The sequence below is a fragment of the Crocodylus porosus genome, unplaced genomic scaffold, assembly GCF_001723895.1.
Source record: "Crocodylus porosus isolate Cpor-Errol unplaced genomic scaffold, CroPor_comp1, whole genome shotgun sequence".
Lineage (NCBI taxonomy): Eukaryota > Metazoa > Chordata > Crocodylia > Crocodylidae > Crocodylus > Crocodylus porosus.
Window position 1 is genome coordinate 11,760,685 of NW_017728950.1, and position 5,898 is coordinate 11,766,582.

The 5,898-nt window shown below is 47.6% G+C and overlaps 1 protein-coding gene across 3 annotated transcripts in view; it reads right to left on the bottom strand.

Annotated features, from left to right (window-relative positions):
- Positions 1–3,825, bottom strand: part of PRRC1 (proline rich coiled-coil 1) — a 36,706-nt gene extending 32,881 nt beyond the window's left edge. For 2 of the 3 annotated variants that reach the window (XM_019555134.1, XM_019555135.1), the window contains exon 1: positions 3,719–3,816. The gene's annotated coding sequence lies outside the window, so the exon portion shown is untranslated. Of the gene's footprint in view, positions 1–3,718 lie in introns of all 3 variants that reach the window. The other variant, XM_019555133.1, reaches the window with a different exon arrangement.
- Between the last annotated feature and the right edge of the window lie 2,073 nt (positions 3,826–5,898).

Below are 5,898 nucleotides of genomic sequence, written 5' to 3' on the forward strand. Positions count from 1 at the left end.
AAAAAAAAAAAAAAAGCAGCAGCAAGAAATGCAAAAGCCCATAAAAATTTCCAGAAAAAAAAAAAAAATCAAAGAAAGAAAACAGCTGCTGTGATGTCAGCCTGCTAAGCAAAGAAGTAACATCTTATGAAAAAGTCTGGGTACTATTACTTAGTTTTCAAAAACCTCCTGGACAAGCTACACAAATGGGATTGGCTCTAGTCTACAACTGAGGAGAATGAACAGGAGGCACAGATCCTGAAGTTTGCTGCACAGAAAGATCCTCCCAGGTCAATTACTCTACACTGCTCCACATAGGCATAAAGAAACCATTTCCATGGAGTCAGTTGAAAGACTGAGTACTAAACTGTCCAAACCCCTAAAGAGTATTGAAAGAGAAGAAACTGAAACAGTCTTTCCATTACCAGTCCTGTGCTTGCTCTTTGCAGAGCCACAGCTGTTTGGATAGGGTAGGATATAAATCTAATAAGTAATAATCAGCATATTTTACCAGACGCCATGCATTGAATAAGGCCATAAGAGTCCTGCGTAAGTTGCAGTGAAATCCACGCACCGATTGTACTTCAAGTTCCAAACCTTCAATTTTTAGCAGAAGCTTCAGCAAACGCACTTCAGGCTAAATAAACAAAGAGTGAACGCCTCAATTCCAGAAGTCTGTAGCCAGGGGGAGGCAGCAGCCTGACCTGGAAAGCAGGCTTACACTTCCTAAACAAATACCCCAACCACTGAGCAAAGAGATAACAGGGGCAGTAGCATTACCATTCTCTCTCCAAACCTCATCATTTTGGGTCCCCCACTTCAATAAAGACATGGATGGATCGGAAAGAGATTGGCAAAGAGCAACAAAAGTGATTAGAAGCCCGGGAAGCAAGACTTCTGAGGAAAGTCTGAAAGAATCCCACAACTGTTGATGCTGACTTGGTGCTCAAGTCAGCAGGCCCAGATGAGCTGTATCTGAGGGTACTTAAGGAATTGGCCAGTGTCATAGCAGAACCACTGGCACGGCTGTTTGAGCACTCAAAGGGCCAGTGTGGTCCCTATTTTCAAGAAGGGGAGGAAGGAGGATCCGAGAAATTGCAGGCCAGTCAGTCTCACCTCCACCCTTGGGAAGATCTTTGAAAAGATTATGAAGGATCGTATCTGTGGGAGTCCAGCAGGAAAAATAATGCAACAGGGAAACCAGGATGGATTCACAGCAGGTAGATCATGCCTGACCAATCTGGTTTCCTTTTATGACGGACACAAAACGTTTAGACGCAGGAGTAGAGGTGGATGTCATTTTCTTGGATTTTAGCAAAGCTTTCAATACGGTATTTCATCTCATTCTCATAAATAAATTAAGAGGCTGTGATACAGATGTTTACATGGTCCAGTGGGTGGCAAATTGGCTTAGCAGTCGCACCCAGAGAGTGATAGTAGATGGGTCGATATCGACCTGGAAGGATGTGGGTAGAGGGGTCCTCACAGGGTTTGATCCTTGGACTTGTACTCTTCAATATCTTCATCAGTGACTTGGATGTGGGTGTGATGTGTACTCTGTCCAAGTTGGCAGATGATACTAAACTGTGGTGTGAAGTGCATGCTCCGGAGGGTAGGGAATGATTGCAGGCAGACCTGAACAGGTTAGAAAAGTGAGCAGTATACAATAGGATGCAATACAACAAGGAAAAGTGCACAGTGCTGCACCTAGGGCACAAAAATATCCAGCACACCTACTGGCTGGGAAGTGACCCTCTCAGCAGCACAGAAGTGGAAAGGGATCTCGGAGTCATAGTGGACTCCAAGATGAACGTGAGTCGTCAGTGTGACAAAATCATCAGCAAAGCTAACCACACTTTATCATGCATCAGCAGATGTATGACACATAGATCCAAGACGGTGATACTTCCTCTCTATGCGGCATTGGTCAGACCGCAGTTGGAGTACTATGTCCAGTTTTGGGTGCCTTTCTTCGAGAAGGATGTTGACAGACTCAAGAGGGCTCAGAGGAGGGCCACTCCTACAGTCAGGGGCTTACAGGACAAGCCCTATGTGGAGAGACTGAGTGACCTGGACCTCTTCAGCCTCTACAAGAGAAGGCTGAGAGGTGATCTTGTGGCCATGTACAAATTCATTAGGAGGATGCAGCAAGGGATTGGAGATGCTCTGTTCACCAGGGTGCCTCTTGGGGTACCAAATAACAATGGTCACAAACCGACAGAGAGCAGATATCAGGAAAAACTTCTTCATGTAAGGGTGGCCAAAATTTGGAATGGGCTTCCAAGGGAGGTGGTGCTCTCCCCTACCTTGGAGGTCTTTAAGAGAAGGCTGGATAGGCATCTGGCTGGGGTTATCTGAGCCCAGCACTCTTTCCTACCTAGGCAGGGGTTGGACTCACTGATCTGCTGAGGTCCCTTCTGACCCTAACATCTGTGAATCAGGCCTACTGAGCCTGGAGAAGAGAAAACTCAGTGGGTATTTGATAAGTCTTCAAAATACCCAATTATAAAAAAGGACAGAGAGAGGTTTTTCCTCTGTAGCTGTAGGGGACCAGAACTAGGAGCCATGGCCTCAAGCTGCAGCAGAGGAAATTTAAGTTGGAGATTCAAAGGAACTTCCTGACCGTGAGGATGGTCAAGCATTGGGACAGGCTGCCTAGAGACTAATCTCCATCACCAGAAAGTTTCAAGAACAGGTTGGATGGACATTTGGCTAGAGTGATTTAGTCTGGGACTGACCCCGCCTTGAGCAGAGGCTGAACTATATGCAACCTCCTGAGGTCCCTTCCAGCCCTCCTCTCCTGTGATCCTACTAGATCAGTCGGACATGGGACCATGCTGCGGAAGAGGCAGCGAAGCAAGCGGCATCTATCCAAGTTGCTGCTGGCACCATGTACTTAAAGAGGACTTGGCTCCCGGGGCTGCCACAGCTATCCAATTAGCAGTAGTTTATGCACCTAATCCAGGGGGTCGGATTAGACATGACCTTGTGAAGTCCCTTCAGACCTAACCAGACCATGATCCCAGGACCTGTGAGCAAAACCATCCCTGGCTGACGTGTTAAGCCAGAGACTTTCACGCGTTCTCAGCAGCCTTTCAGGGGTGCCGCGAGGGGGGGATACCACGTTAGCGCCATGAGGTGTGCAAACAAATCCCCACATAAACCCAGAGGTTTCAGAATAAGCCCCAGCACTAAATAAAGGCTGCCCTGCAGGGGCTTTCCAACTGCCTGGCAACAGAAGAAAGGCTCTAGTATTCCCTCCCCCCGGTCAAGAAATGACTGCAGACTAAACCTATGTGGGGGGGGGAGCGAGGAGAGATACTAATCTATGGAGGGCGCGAGTCTAAACCGTGGAGAACCACCCGCCTTCGAACGCTGCCGCGAACGATTGCTCTACGCGCGCACAGGAAGCCCTTTATGACGTCACGCTAAGGGGGCTTCAGCACGGGCTTGCCAGCGCAGCCGGCGCCCACGAGCTCGGGCATGCACAGTCAGCCACGACGCGCGCTGGAGCCACCAACATTCAAAGGAGCCTGAGCTGACCACCCCTCCCGCCGGCAATGACTACAACTCCCATGATGCCCGCGGGTACTGCGCATGCGCCATGCAGCCGGCAGTCGGGCTGCCACGTCTGCGGCTGGCGGCTAGGTGGTGCCCAGCCTGGGAAGAGGGAGGGGTGGGGGGTTGTCCCGCAGCCCAGCGCTGTACACCCTCAACCCGCCCTGGCATGCCTGCTCACCTGGGCGCCGCCGGCTCCGGGCCGCTGGTTGCTTGGCGGGGTTCCGGCTGCGCTGCTGCCGGCGTCGCCCTGCCTGCCCGTATCCAAAATGGCCGCGGCGGGGGGCGGGATGCCACCGCCCCCTGCCACGTTCGCCCGGCAGGGGGAGGAGCCGCACTGCCCCCGCCCCCAGCAAGGGCAGAGGCCCACGTGACCCGGCAGCGAATGGGGAGAACATTCCTGTGAGCTCAGCTCGCGGCCCGGTTGCGCTTGCGCAGTGGGCAGCGGCATAGGGGCGGGTGCAGGCTGCTGTTGGGCAGCCTGAGGGCGCCGCGGCGCATGCGGGAGTTGTTGCGGGGGTGTCACCTTTGGGCTCGTGCAGGCGTTAGTCATAGAGCCGTTTCGCTAGGATTGGGTGAGCGTATACCACTGTTGCCACGTGTATGTTATTTATCCTATGTGTACAATAATCTCGACCTCTCTACAATGTATGATCAATAACAGTAACAGTGTTAAAAAGCATGCTTTAAAGGACTACTGAACGTCTAAAAAAGCTTTTCCTATTAATACAAAAAAAAGCAAACTCATACATAAGAAAGTCCAATTAAAATTTGACCAGAGTTTCAAAGACATTAACTTTTGTTTTGAAAAGAAGCATTACAAAAATTTATCCCCCAAATATTTTTTGCAGAAAGTTATAATCCCCTGATAAGCATTTAGAAATAAAAAATATCTGTCATTTATTCAGGTCAGCCATAGTGTTGCTACAGTTAGTTCCTTTGGCCTGTTCAGTTATGCAACACTATTCCTTGCAGGTTGTTAGGAGAAGAAATAAATGATAAAGATGAGCATTCCTTTAAAGCAGTCCCATTAATTTACACACGATATACATAGATATAATCTCTTGGTTCACTGAACACAATAGAATTAAAACAGGAAGTAGTTTCAAGCCTGCCTTTCCAGCTAGCACTGCACAAAAAGCATTGGTTTGTCATTTCCAGGAGAGCTGTACCTACTAGTACTTTTCTTGCTATATCCTGCTTTTAGGCTACTTTTTCCTGGTTTTCTTCTGCTCTGTCTTCTGCTTCCCTTTTTACTCACATATTGACAAACAAGTGCATCCAAATTAATAGTCCCCTTTACATTTGCATTGCCTTCTACTATAGTAGCCTCTATTTTTCTGCTATCACTAAACAAAGGAGCATTTAATTGCTGCCTTATTTAGTGTAAATAGAAAAGCACTAGCATGCCCATCAACTGCAGTGAAGTTTGAGATAGCCCATAATTCAACATCATACTTTCTGGGAGCCACTCAGCTTCCACTATAAAAAGCTTCCTGTTGCCTCAGCTATGCCCCGTGTACCAGTGAACTCCAAAATGGCAAAGCCATATATGACTCACTCAAAATAGAGAATTATTTTTCAAATTACAATTGATACATACTTACTTACACATATTTATCAAGACCTTTTCACACCAGAAGCCCAACAGATTTTACAGCTATTCACATCTCCTGGGAACTTTTCTCTCCCTGCCAAATTTTAGCTGTCCAGGAGGGGCCTCTTTATTGGGCCCCTAAAGAGCCGTTATTGTTCCTTTGGAGCCTATTGGCTGGATCAGACTCTCCATTTCCTTCTAATGAAGAATGCCCCTCTTTCTCAATAGCTTGTGTTTTTATAGCTATATTATCAGTTTCTGAGACACCCAACCTGAAGTCTTGCCACCCTAACAGCTTTTCAGGTGGTTTTTGTGGTTAACTTTGGATTTAGTCTTTGTAACCAAGTATAATCAACCACACAATTTCAGATATCTGGAACAAAACTAGGCTCTGTCTTAAGAATTTCCCTGTGTGATTGTACATCATATGGGCAAACTTTTTCCATTTTGGATGGTAGATTTCCTATATAGTCCAACCAGTACAAAACTCTTTTCTTCTTCCAGAGTTTCATATAAGAAATTAATTGGGGTCATTTGCTCATGTCTAAGCTTCAGAATAGTGGGGAACACTTTGTACTCTTATTGACTGATGTTCCATATGCCACCAAAAAGAATGGGGTATGTGTGGGAAGATCAATGATACCTGTCCAGGGGAACTCCACAGTCAGAGGGGCGCATCTGGCAGTAGTAGTGTGGCCGCGTTCAGGAGGGGGCTTCCGATCCGCCCAGGGTCAGTCTTACCAACTCACCAGGTGAGCCGGATT